Source organism: Tauraco erythrolophus, chromosome 5, assembly GCF_009769465.1.
Source record: "Tauraco erythrolophus isolate bTauEry1 chromosome 5, bTauEry1.pri, whole genome shotgun sequence".
NCBI classification, from domain to species: domain Eukaryota; kingdom Metazoa; phylum Chordata; class Aves; order Musophagiformes; family Musophagidae; genus Tauraco; species Tauraco erythrolophus.
Window position 1 is genome coordinate 17,298,480 of NC_141469.1, and position 14,038 is coordinate 17,312,517.

A 14,038-nucleotide genomic window follows, 5' to 3' on the forward strand; every position below is an offset into this window, starting at 1 on the left:
CTGTGCAGTTTCCATTCCTGCAGGTTTTCAAGATCATACTAGATTAAACCCTGAGCAACCTGGGGTGACCTCATAGCAGGAGGTGGAACCAGAAACCTCCTGAGGTTCCTTCTAAACTGAACTGATTTATTCTCCCACAGGAAAAGTGGGTAGTGGCCTTCCTCGCCAGTTACTCTGCGGAAAAAACAACAGTTGAAATCATGTCTTAGGAGAACCTCAGAACTATCTGCAGTAGACTAGGAATGCTCACCAGACAGAGTCCTCCAGTCTTATCCATCTGTCTCATTCTTTCACAATGTCTAGAAAAGCTAGTTACAGGCAATTTCCATGTATAGTTCTTGTAACAGATTTTTATTTTCTCCTTTTATCTCAGTAATTCTGGTGTTAAAGACATAATAGACAGAAATATTCTTACTGTCTAGTAAGGCTAAGTTGATTTTTACATTTCAGAAAAGACTAGTTTTAATTTTGGACAGCAGTGACCTGTTAGGCTAAACTGCCCACTCCATCAGAATGCTGTGCAACTTTAACAGATTTCAATTCACTCTGTTTAAATTATGATGCACAAAGCTAAACAATCTTCTAGTATGAATTTCTTTCATGCAAAGTAAGGTTTTCTAGAAAAAAAATGCTGTAAAACTAACAAAAAAGAACAAAGGAACAGCTGTAAGTCAAGAGTTCTTATGCCAACACTCTGTTCAGCTGGGTTCCACATTCATTTCCATCCTCCACATCATGCTGATTATAAACTTAGATGCAGTTCTAATGTTTTCATTTAATTCATTTTTTTTCCATATTTTAAATTCATTGTATTTAGCGAACATTCAGTTTGAAACATGCAATATCAAAAGAAACCCTGCAGGTGCAGGGAATTTGAATAATCAGGTCCACATAATCCATGAACCTCAATCCATTGAAGTCTCCCTGGGACCATTTTAAATGTGCAAAGGAAACAAATGTCCAAATTACTCTAAACAGTTGTGAGATAACAGATGAAATAAGGCAGATGATTAAAATATTGATACTTATATTACAGTAATGCCTTCAGTCCCCCACGGAGATACTGGTCCTATTGTGCCAAGCACTGTACAAGCGCACAGGATGGTGCTCTGCCTGGGGGAATTTACGGTCCAAACCTTGATTTCCCATCAGTGTCCATGCTGTAACACCCAGGTCAGGAATAGTCAAAACTTGGTGTTGGGAAGAAACAAAAATATGAAACAACTACTCAGGTTGCCCCGTAAGACTGTAGCAGAACTGGGCATAATTCCCAAGCTTCCGCAGTTCTGTTTTTGTGCCCCACTTCCTAGACCTGACTGTAAACTAATCCTTTCATATGTTCTTCTGCCATCCACGGCAGCCAAGCACTGGTTGGCTGCAATACATTTTCCAGCTTTGTGAGTGCTTCAGTTTTCCTCAGACAATTGCTGTGTGTCAGAATTATTTGCATTACTGGATTGTCAGCACTACTTCTTAATTTTAGGATGGTTCTTTTACTTTCTTTTTTTTTGCAATGCTGTAAGTTTTCAAATTCACAGGTTGTCCTACCATTATCTGACAATGTCCTCTAAGGCACTACTACGTTCCAAAGTTTAAGAACAAACGGGGATATGCAAAATGAACAATGTGGTGCATGCTCTTTTAATAAATTCATCTTCTACGCTCAGATTGCACAATTCATTTGATGTATTCTTGAAATATAGCCAATGACTGAATACAGCCGAAAGAGCTGAAGGACAGCTTTCTCCTAAAAACTGGCATAGTCAGAAAAAAGCAGCATAAAGTAAAAATCTTTAATTCAAACCTTAAATTTTATCCTTTGGTATGTCATATGACATACATGCTGATGCATTGTTGAAGATATAGCGGTGGAAATCAATGGCTGAACATCTGCAAGCATCCATATCTACATTACAAACTTGACTGACATCTTGGAAGTGGAATATCTAAGCATCTCTCTTGACAGTTTTATCCATGGGCCTTAAAGTGCTCCCAGTTTCATATCTGTTATAACTGTATAATTAAATTTGACTATTTTGTGCAATGGCAATTTTAATTTTATCTATTTGTGGGTTTTTTTAAAATGAAAATTTATTTTCCTGAACTGGGTGGAAAATAGAAAGACTTTGCAACATGATAACAGGTATGATCTTGATTATTCCAAGGAATGAAGTCTTTTTAAGCAAGGATTGCTTTATTGAGATGAAGCAATATTGTGCATCCCAATCTTTTGCTATCAGCTAAAGGTTCTACAAGTTAAAATACTAAATAGAGGTTTATTCAAACCAAATTTGAACCAAAAGTCATCTGCACAGTGCATACGTCCTTCTCTGCATCCATTATTGTGGACAAAAAAGAGCAAAGATGCAGAAAAATACCTGGTGATACATCATGCTCCTTATTTATCAGAAGAGTTTCATGAGATATGGCTAAACCATTACTCTTTATTTGGTGCGTTGTTGCAGTATATCCAATGACTGAATACAGCACAAGTCCAGTTTGCCTGTAATGCAACTAATAACTCTCTTTTCAGATGGGTAAGAAAGAACCCAAATAGCTAATTTCCTAACTCTCTACCTGTAAGCCAGGATATATCTATTGGTTTTTAACCATGTCAGGCCATTGCCATTTTCATTTACTCAACATGCCAAACAATTCCATTTACAGAGCCCATTTTGTTACGACTTTTTCTTAGGCTTTTTCATCACTTTTTGTTGGGGGATTCAGGAGGGAGAGTTAGGATGATAAGGATTTTTGGCTCTGAATTATTTCATAACAAGCAAGACTAGAAAACTATGATTCCTCTGTTATATCTATATTTATCTTATTACGCAAGACACTCTCCTTGACTCGGTACTAAACACTTCTAGAAATCAGGCAGGTTCCTAAATATGGATTTAGAAGTTCAAATTTAGGCTTTTGAATCTGAATTGTGTTTGCCTGCAGGGTACCCAAGCTCAAATTCATCCTTAGAATCAGGGATTGCAGTTTCTCTGGCTTCACTTTTACTATCAGTGAATAAGTTTATTCAGCCTCGAGAATGTACTTTACCACCTGTCAACACAATTTTTTGGTTGTGATGTTTTTATAATGAAGCTTTACCACCTTCTACTAATTTCCAAGTGAGTCCAATCTTTTCTTAGAACAATCAAAAGCTTTACAATTAGCTGTTGTTGGTTTGTTTCTTTTCAGCAATGTATCTTGCATCTATACTGATTGCTGGGCTTTGGAAATGGGCTGAACATGTATTTATTGACTAATCAAAAATACAGTAAAAGTAGAAAGACACAGCAATATTTAAAATCTAGCTGATTACCCTTTGGTGGCAGATGACTAACGGCTTACCTCAGCAAAGCAAAAATTGCTGCCAAAGGTTTCTTCATAGAAATAATCTTTATTTATTATCCAAGTTCACAGCTGTATACACTGCAGGCAGTAACTAAAAACACTTAAAAAGCATGATGCTAAAAAAACAAACCCCAAGCTTACGTGACTGTGATGCTTATTAAAGGTCCAATCCTTCCTTATTAAAACGAACAGGAGAGGTTCTGCCAATGATTTCAGTAGTAAAGGAAGTCATCTCAGGCAAAATATTCAGACAAAGTCATAAAGCTGCATTCTGCTCATTAGCAGTAAATGTGTGATTCTCTCTGGCATGAACAGAGAAAGTGCTAAACAGCTCCAAGAATTCTTAGGTTACTCAATAATCTCCTTTCTTAAAATAATAGGACAACAGTAAAAGCTATTTTCTGCCCCCAGTGCACACACACACCCCTCAGCTGTCCGAATTCTAGTATTTCTTTTGGAAAAAAAGTGATTACACAGAGCTGTTATAACAGTTCTTTTTGGGCTAAATCAGCAGCCTTTACATGGAACAGTGTTTTTATAAGTCCTATTAAAATCTCACTTATTATTAATAACCACTACTCAGTTCGGTAAAATGTAGGGAATAAGACCAGATGAAAAGAATAGTATTCACTAGGCAATCCAACCACTTAACATTGTTTTCCTAGAGGGAAGAACACAGGGAAATAGCCTACTATTCTTCTCCTACTATGCACTCCGTCTTCCCCTCACATGGCTTTTATTTGTCCTTCCTATGCTGCAATCCGCAACATTTTCATACAGTTTACAGGAGTCAGATACAAAGCCGAGCAAGGCTAGGAGACAAAATATCAGCTAGTGATTTGAAGCAGACTGAAATGAGGTAGAACCAAGGATTCTCTCCCTTTCTTCTCATATCACTACTACAGAAAACAATTGTCTTTAGACAAAAAAAAGATCTGATCTCACTTTTCCTGATACTGGGTTTGGGAAGCATATCACAAAGGACACTTGTGCCTGATCTAGCAGTTGACCCTCTGCATTGCTCACAGTCTCATCACTCAGTTGCTTCACAGTGACGAAGCCAAAGCATGAAAACTGGGAGCACTAATGCATAGTGTCCCCTGCACCCTGCACAGAGCCAGTGGACCTGTCAGGACTGGAAAAGGGGCTCTGCCACTGAAGATCCAGCTCCAGAAGCCTGCGAGACAGAGAAGAGCGGAAAGCTCAGGAGTGTGGATGAGCAAACAAGCCTCCAGCATGAAACGAAGAACAGAATATGTTGGCAGACTAAGTATGGAAACAAAATTTAGAATAAGGAAGCCATCTTGGATGCCTTTGTTGGTTCCTTGAGGTTAAACCTAGTGAAAGCCTAAAAAGCTTCCATGTCATAAGGTGTTGCAAAAAGAGAGACACCTGAGGGCATAGCTGATGATCCAGTCCATTCAGAGATCGCACAGCGAGCTCTGAATGAATTAGCAGGCTGATGCATCACCAGGCAACAATACTAGCTCAGCTCCCAGAAGCATGGTGAGATTCGTTTCAGGTCTGGACTAATTAGCCACATGGCTCAGCAAGGCTAATTAGTCAAGGTTCTTTATGTGTGTTGGCATGGTGGTATTGTCCTGGTTCAAGAGCTAGCCCTGCTACAAACTATACTCTGTCACAGAGCAAAAGCAACCCCTTGAAGTAACACACACACAAGACATTCAAAATTTTACAAGTTCAAACTAACACTACAAACCACACTAAAAAAAATCACAAGAATGAGTGCAGGTTGTGAATGAGGTGCATCACAAGAGAAATGTGCCATATAAGGATTACCACAATAGGAATCACTAGCTTAGGAGGCATTTGTTTCTAGGCACAGCAGCATCGCCAGCCTGGAAGCCATTCACCCGTCTGTATAACTAGAATTAGACATATGAGCAACGCATTGGTATAGCTTTATGTGCCCTACTCTTACCCATGCCACAGCAGTCCAATGCCTCAGAGAATTTAGATATAACCACTACTGGGAGCAGGTCTCTAGCGGGTACCATTTGGCGTCGTGCCAAAAAAAACGACTGGGATCCCTGGGGCCGTTGAAGCCCCACAATTTGAAGATTTAAAAAAAAATAAATAAATAAAATCAAGTGACTAAGGTATCTGTCTTTTTGTTGTTGTACCGATTTGCCATCCTGTTCCTTCACTCCAGTCCTCTTTCCTACAAATTTTCCAGTTCGGGTTTTCTCTTAGCCTAGTTTTTCTGCTCTCTTCAATACCCTTCCCGCCTACGTTTATAATGGTCAAAACGCCATTCAGTCCCACAGCTCAATATGTTGCAGTAGCAGCTGCAAAATGCTGTTCAGAGGTTTATGGCCAGTTTTCAGACCTTCTGGTCATGTCTCTGATGAATCACAAACCTCCTTATTTTCCCACACAGGAAGCCACTGATGAACCCTACCAAGACTTTGCAGTTGCCTAACAGCAGAAGTATACTTCCAAAACTGTAGATATGCCAGGAATTTTTAACCCTTTCAATTCATCTCCTAGTTATTTCAGTTGCACTTGTGTTTTTGTATACACAGTGTACTGATTTCTGGTGTATAAGTAACTCTTCATATAGTAGAATTGCTTCATTTGTGTATTCAGTTTTACTGTGGCTCAATATACAACAGTTAACTCAGGTAAAGAAAACTTCATATATTACAGTGTGCATATAGAAAAAACAAACTCCTAAAGGGGACAACACATCTATTAACTATTGAAATAATTCTGAGGTGGTTTGGTTTTTTTTCAGTAGAATTCTGGAGTACAAAACATCTACATTATAACTGTGCTGCTTCACAAACAAAAGCATTTCAAGAATATATGTTTTCTTAAAAGGTAACTATGAACAAAAGGACTCTGGGTGAGTAAATTCATATTTGTCTATTCTGTTATTATAAATTATGTGATCTTTCCAAATAGAAGCACTGGAATAATTAAACTAATTTTCCAAAATTATTCTAGTATATTCAATTACAGATTTTAATTATTTTGGAGAAATAATTCACAGAGTTAATGAAAGAGACAGTAGTTAGAATCATGGCAGAGTATGGGTTTCATGTTCCTGCATTCCATAAGCCTTATTAGAAATGTAAATCAAATATTTGATGAATACTAAGAGCCTATTGGGACATTAAAATGAATATTACCATTGTGACTCTGAGAATCAGGTTGAAGTATAACAGAAGTCAGTTAAGGTAAGTGGATTTCAGTGCCAAAGGGAACATTAGCTGTTTAAAAGAGGCCTCTAGAGTATTATCCAGTATTGAATACTAAAAAAAAAAAAAAAAAGATGTTTAAATAACACTCAGGTTGTGACACGAACCAACAAAAGACTCTAGAGTTTCAAAGTTTCAGCTGTTACTTCATATAAATTAACCTCATCTCTCATGTAGATAAAAATTAACTGAGGACAGCAGGGTCGTGGGGAACATGTAGCTGGCATATGAGAGTCAACTCTGAGTCTTCTATGTTATGCCCTAATCATTCACCATTACAATAAATGAGAACTTTGCCACTGCTTTTGAAGCAAGCAAGTCCTAATGCTGGCCCTGTCCTGTATCTTAAAATATTATTTTGTATTTAATGTTCTGTAAAAGCATCCAAATCTCACCATATTGTACAAGGGGCATTTTGAGAGCCTGAAAGCTTAAGCCAGTTCTACATATTTATATTTCATAAAGTACATAGTATTTTGAAAATTATGCAAGATGAAATTTATTCTTTCTAGTAGATATCATACTCTAAAGAAGGGGCAAATAGAAAACTAGATATCCTAAGGCAACAGACAAAGGATGTGTCAGGGAAACAGCTATTACATATGTTATTACATCTCAGGTTTTCCACAAAGCACCATGGACCATTATTTCTTGTGAACATTTAAGAAAAAAAACTACATCAATTTTATATTCATTTAAAGGGATGTAGGAGTTACATCAGCTAAGAAAAAAGTATAAAAATTCTGTACGCTTCACTACCTCCTAATTGGAGTATACAAACAAACGCTATCAGTAGTCTTGGGGTGAAGAGATAACTATATGCCTTCAAATTTGTTTAGGCCACAGATGAAGTCTGAATTAGGAACAAGTTTGCATTTGACAGAGCCAAGGTTATAAACAGTCATCCTCTAAAACTTAATGAAATTTCAATCCTTAAAGGTGGCAGGAGATAAGCTACTATGCAAAATTTTTCACTATTTCACTGAAATTTCATGTAAGTGATAGTTCTTGTGAAATGTTAATTATGTATGAGCTGAACTCAGAAGAATAAAAGAATTTCGCATTGTTCCAAATTGAACTTCTGTACTTTTTGTACCAAAAAGTTGATTTACTTATTAGGATTCATATTCAGAAAATTTTGGGTAGTTATCTCCGTTTTCTACATTCTTCCCTTTCTCTGTCATTTCTATAATTATATCTGTGGCCAGTACATTTCATGAGCTATTATGTTAAGGTACCACTGACAATGTATTTCATAACAGATAATGCACATGTAGATTTCCTCTGCATGAGGTATTGCTTGAACTACTCCATGTTAAAGGAAAAGGAAGAACCAGTGTAATAAGCACTTCTTTTCCTAGTGCTTTGACAAAAGGCCTAATTGTGCCCTGGTTGATCAAGGTAGACATTTTTGAAGGGTAGTAAACAGCAATCTGTCAAGTAGTCTTAACATAGCTCTAAGACCCTTTCAAAATCCCACTTCTTCCGTGTACAGATGTTCCATATGAACTTGGCAATATAAAAGCAATGGCTTATATTTAAGAAATACAAGTTTACACACAGCAATGGCTCCCTGGTAATTTCTGAAAGTAAGAAAATTCTTTTCCTCTATCATCATTGGCAGCAGCAGATTTGTTTTCAACTGCAGGAAGCATAGGATCAAGCTGTGAGAGTCAAACTAACTTTTAATTGTTACCCAGGTGCAATTTTATTTTAAAATTGCAGAGACTTTATGCCATGACAGACAGCAACATTAATAAAAATGTAATTTCTATTCCAGATCATTTCAAATGTTTACATGTGTCTAACACAAAACATACCATTAAGGTTGTTAAATCCATACAACAAAAACTGGGTGGTTTCCACTAATTCCTCTACAGTGAGATTCTTTTCTGACTCCTCGTTCGAAGAAAGTTCTGGAAAAAAAGCAGATGGTCCTGAAACCATCAATAAAATAGAATATTGTGAAAATACTTTCTTGTAATAGATTGCAAATTTTCTCCTTGACCTAGAAATGTTGATTAAATTTATAAATATTTGTATAATATCAGCATTTTCCAGGGACTTTGCTGCAATTGTTTGTACAAAATTTAATGGAACAGACCATAAGCAAACCTGTGTAACATACATGCTCCTTTTTTTCCAGGATAAAGACACTACTAAAAATCTTAATTTTAAATTATTAGGTTTTTACCTAGACCCTTTCTGTTACATTCAAACATCCTTTGAGTACTGCAAAAATAAAATAGCAAAAGCAGCTTTAGTAACGGTATTCATTATACTACCATAAACTTTCAGCTGAAGTTTTGGAGAGATTTAATCTGGTATCATGAACTGTTTTTAAAAAGGGATAAGTGACTTAAGTCATTATTTAATTACTTTCACACAAATATTTAACTCAGTGTGACAGTATTATGCCAATACTTAAATAAGAGTTGCCCATACGTCTTTGAACCTATGGCCAAGACCAATTATTTGGAGTGACAAGCTTAATTCAAACCAGTTTTTCTATTGATGTCACTGGCCTCTAGATTAAATCCTACGAGTGAGGGCCCGTCTGTATATTTAGAAGACAAGATGCTTTGAAATATCTATTTGAGACTTAATCATTTAGTCTGGAATGTTTTCTAGCGAAAGAGTTACAGATATTTTCTCTACTGTTTTATTAAACTACATATACTGTGATTGCATGTTCTTGGATAAAAAACTAGGAAATCTTGATACAGATATTGATTTTTTTTTAATTTTCCATTTAAAAAGAAAACATTTACTAATATAGAAATGCAGAAAACCATAATAGCTTTCAAAGTGGCAAAAATAATATTAAGTGCAGTTTTTAGCTGACAGTGTTGATGACTTTCTTTAAGAAAATGCAGTCTGTTGATGTGTATCCTAAAGTATTCAGTCATCTACCACTCAGATATTTATTAGACACTGTCTTGAACTACAGCAGAGAGACATCTTGGATCTTATCCTCCACATATGTTCTAGAGACTTTGTTTCAAGAAGTTGGATGGTTATCACAACATTATATATAAGACATCCAACACAAGGGATACAGTTTCAAACAATGGATTCAAAAGAAATTACCACAACTATGCAGCTTTCAGCACAACTTAAAGAAATTAAAATAATAATTCATGAACCAGAGGAGAAAACTCCAACAATGATGGTCACGATGATAGATGTCCCCTGTGCAGAAACATAGCTCCTTGCTGGGTGACAGACAATATTAGCAACACTACACTAAAACTCAGTTTCAGACAGAATAGCAGAACTGAGACCAATGTAATCCCAGCAAGCCAAATAATAGAAAACCAAAAAGTTACTCATCATCAAAACTGACAAGCAAGTCTGTTTTCTTTAGGAGAAACACAAACATTGACAGGCAAATCACATGGTGGTAACAAGGACTGGTAATTCTCTATGAGAGTTCCACCGTGAAAGAGGATGCCTTGTGTTGGTTTTGATCAAGCAGATGTAACAGTTGATAGCCAGACAAGTATTAATTCTTCTACTGAATAGAATGTAAAAGATAATGTAGAGGAGAAAAAAAACAATTACCAGCTAGATCGAGAAATATTACTTCATATAGTGTACTACAACAACAGAATGCAAAAAGATCATAATCTGAAAGGAACCAAAGGTCTCGATAAGTCTTGGTACACAGAATGTCTAAATGATAGAATTCACATAACTATAGAGCCTTTTAATTAGATTTTTTGTAGCTGTGTCATTTTTAAACCAGGTGTGAAAGAGGCAGTGTCTTGGTTTTGGCTGGGACAGTTTTTCTTTTCAGCAGCTAGCAGAGCTCTGTGTTTTGGATTTACTCTGGGATTTGTTATGAGATGACTGTTGATAGTGCACTGCTGTTTATAGCTGGCAGTGAGACATTAAGGACTTTTCAGCTTCCCATGTTTTGCCAGTGTGCAGGAGCACAACAGGCTGGGGTGGAACATGGCTGGAACAACGGGTCCACAGCTCCTCTTATGAATTGAATTTATGCTTAGGATTGAGGACCAAACTGGCCAATGGAGCATTCCATATCATGAAACGTCATGCCCAGTGTATAAAGAAGAGTTGGCTGGGAAGAAGAGCTTTTGCTTTTCCAGGAACTCTCTTCCAAGGGCTCTCCTGGACTCTCAAAGTGCCCTCTCTCTCTCTCTCTCTCTTTGGGCCTCTCACTTAACCGGAATTGTGGTGTCAGGACTTACCTGTTTCAGAATCATTTGCTGGGACTGGGCAGGCATTGGTCACTGAATGGTGAGCAATGTGCATCACTTGTATATACTATTATCATAATATACATACCTATTCATATTTTTTTATTATTATTACTTTTATATTATTGTTATTATTAAGTTTTACTAACTTCAACCTACGAGCCTCCTTCCCTTTTCCCCTTTAATTCTCTTCCCCACTCCCTGGGAGCTGGGGAAGGTGAGCAAGCAGCTGTGTGGCCTTTAGTTGCTGGCTGGGCTAAACCACAACAGGCAGCATCTTAACCTATAAGCTCAAGATATTTGTCCAGACATGAACTTAACAGAAAGAGTTTATATCAACACCATTTGTTGATATCACAAATGGCAGATGTGATGATATTGCACATCATAATTTTGCTATAGAATTCTTTTTTGCTTTAGGTTTGAAGGGTGGATGAGTTGTTTTATAGAGGGCTATGCTTCAAAAACGGAAGCAGATCTACGTCAATCAAATGATTAAATTTATACCATCTAACCTGAGAAACCTTTAAATGCGACAATGGATTACAGGAACATGTGATAGGACATTTTAAACAGTAAAATGTTGTTACTCTTTGCTGATTTTGGCTGGAATAGAGTTAATTTTCTTCCTAGCAGCTAGTATGAGACTATGTTTTGGATTTGTGCTGAAAATAGTGTTTATAATACAGAAATGTCTTAGTTATGGCTAAGCAGCACTTGCACAGAGCCAAGGCCTTTTCTGCTTCTCACACCACCTCACCAGTGAATAGGCTGGAGCTGCACAAGAAGTTAGAAGGGGACTTCTTTGAACTTTTAAAACCTAATATGTGTCTTTCTGACCAAGACTACTGCAATGATAAATCTTTTCATGTATTATTGGAGAATAAGCCTTCTTAAATCATGTAAAAGACATATTTGTAGCAATAAATGGTGAACATTTAATTTGTCTCCCACATACTGCTATTCTATGCTAGAATTTGTGAATCTCTTAATAGCTACCTAATCTTTAAGCTCATATTTTCTCCTGACTCATTTTTTCTTATTAGGGATCAAAATATCCTACTCAAAGGGTAGATAAATACTTTCCTGTCAAAACTGAGATGAAGTATAAAGTGAGGTCTCAAAGAGGTCTGTCCTGAGTCCGGTTCTATTCAATATTTTCATTAATAACCTCTAAGTTAATGGAATAGAGAAGACACTTATAAGGTTTATAGGTGACACCATGTTGGAAGCAGTTACAAGCACTTTACAGGAGAGCAGTCAAACTCAAAATTATCTTGATAAATTGGAGAAATGGCCCAAAGTCAATAAGACAAAATGCAATAAAGACAAGCGCAAAGTAGTAAACTTGGAAAGAAATAATCAAAAGCTCAAAAAGGGAGGAAACCGCCTAGGCAGCAGTAAAGACTTGTGTTATAGAGGACAACAAACAACAGCAGTTAGCAATACAATTGCAAAAAGAGCAAATCTCATCCTGAGACGATTTAACAGATATGCTGCCATTCAGGCATAAAAGGCAATGAACCTGCTCCATCAGTACTGGTTGGCCTTCAAAAACAGTTCATCCAATTAAGGAACTTGAGTAAAATTCTACATGAAAGAAAAAAAAGTTGAAAAAGCTAATGTCATTAAAAGGCAATTGAAGTTGATGAGTTTTCTTAACGGAAGGCACTTCATTTTTTACTTCATGTGGATACTAACATGCCAACAGTCAGAGATTTCAACAGGTGAATAGGATCTAGCCAGAGCAAAGAGAAAACTTGAGGCTACAGACAGACAAAGGTGAGCTGGAGACAAATCAGAGGGTTCACACTGCTGCAATACTTCCAAGTTTGTTCATAATAGTGAAAGGGGGACTGCCTACATGTATCAGTTGGTGATTTGGAAAATTTCCTAGATAAAGAGTCTGCAAATGCAAAACAGACAAAGCAGCATTATGGTTATTTGTTAACCTTTTCATTGTGGCACACATGCTAATGTACTTACACCTTTAAAAAAGTTTTAAAATGTGTGTGCTATAGTATCAAGGGAATGAAGTGCACTTGATATTGTTGCATGAAATGTATCAGCAAACTGAGCCGCTAATATTTATTTAAAAATATAAATTCCCTCTAGTGACACTAATGAAAACACAAACTGCCAGGTAGAAAGGGATATGGTCTGATGAAATTGTCCTTCTGGGCCTGAGACAAGACAAACTGCTAAGAAAGAAGATGGGCATCTTGATCTATTGCAGTGATCCTAAAGGGTGTCATTAGAAAGAGCAGGGAAAAACACATCCTAAGCTTCCGTCAAGAGGTTACACCCCACAAATTTGTGACAAGCACTCGCAATAAAAAATTATGGTGCAGGAAAGGTTCTTTCTCCCTAATCTTCAGCCAAATGGTTCCAGAAGCAGTCAGACAAGCACAGACACTGCTCTGTGTTGCACCACTGGCATAAGTTTCACACAGATGGATAAGCACTGCAATCCTGTCATGCTTCCCACCCATAATCTGCCACTGGATTCACTGTGATAGGTATCATCCTTCCTAGATTTGGGGGTAGAGAGACACAAATGGCATAGAAAGCTAGTCAAATGTAAGGACTTATACTCTGCCTATATGAGTGTAGAGAAGTTCCACCATTTAAATTTAAAAAATCCCCAACTTTCTTTAAAGCAGATTTGACAATGTATCATTATTTGTACAACCTCTTAGTATTAGGACGGTGCTCAGGAGCCCTAGGCACAGAACAAGACCCTCGGTGCCAGATTCTAACACAGATGGAACAAAAAGCCAGTCCAAGATTTTATAGCTTAGGTATAAGAGGAAGAGACAAGACAGGAGAATATAAATAAGACAGCATCAGTCTGCAAGACAGGCAGCAGCGTCAGCATACTGTTAGTTCAACTTGTCGACTATTCTGTAGGTAGACATTGTGGCAAAAGAGAAATTTAAGGAGAAAGTTTACTTCTCAGATAGTTGCATTGTTGTTCCAAAGTAAGTTTTAGAATAATTTTAAAATGATGCAAAATGTGAACAGATGTGCAAAAACACTCTTCATCAGCTAAGCAGGTAATTTCTTTTGTTTTGGTCTCAACTTTATTATCGAAAGATCTTAATAAATCCATAATGATGTTTTGGACTATTATTACTGTCAAAAAGAAATAACATTTTAATCATGTTAAAACAAGGTTGGTGGCTGGCCTAGGGTACTCTAGGCTGTTTGGGTAACTCGAGCTGAATTTCCTAGTCTGATTTG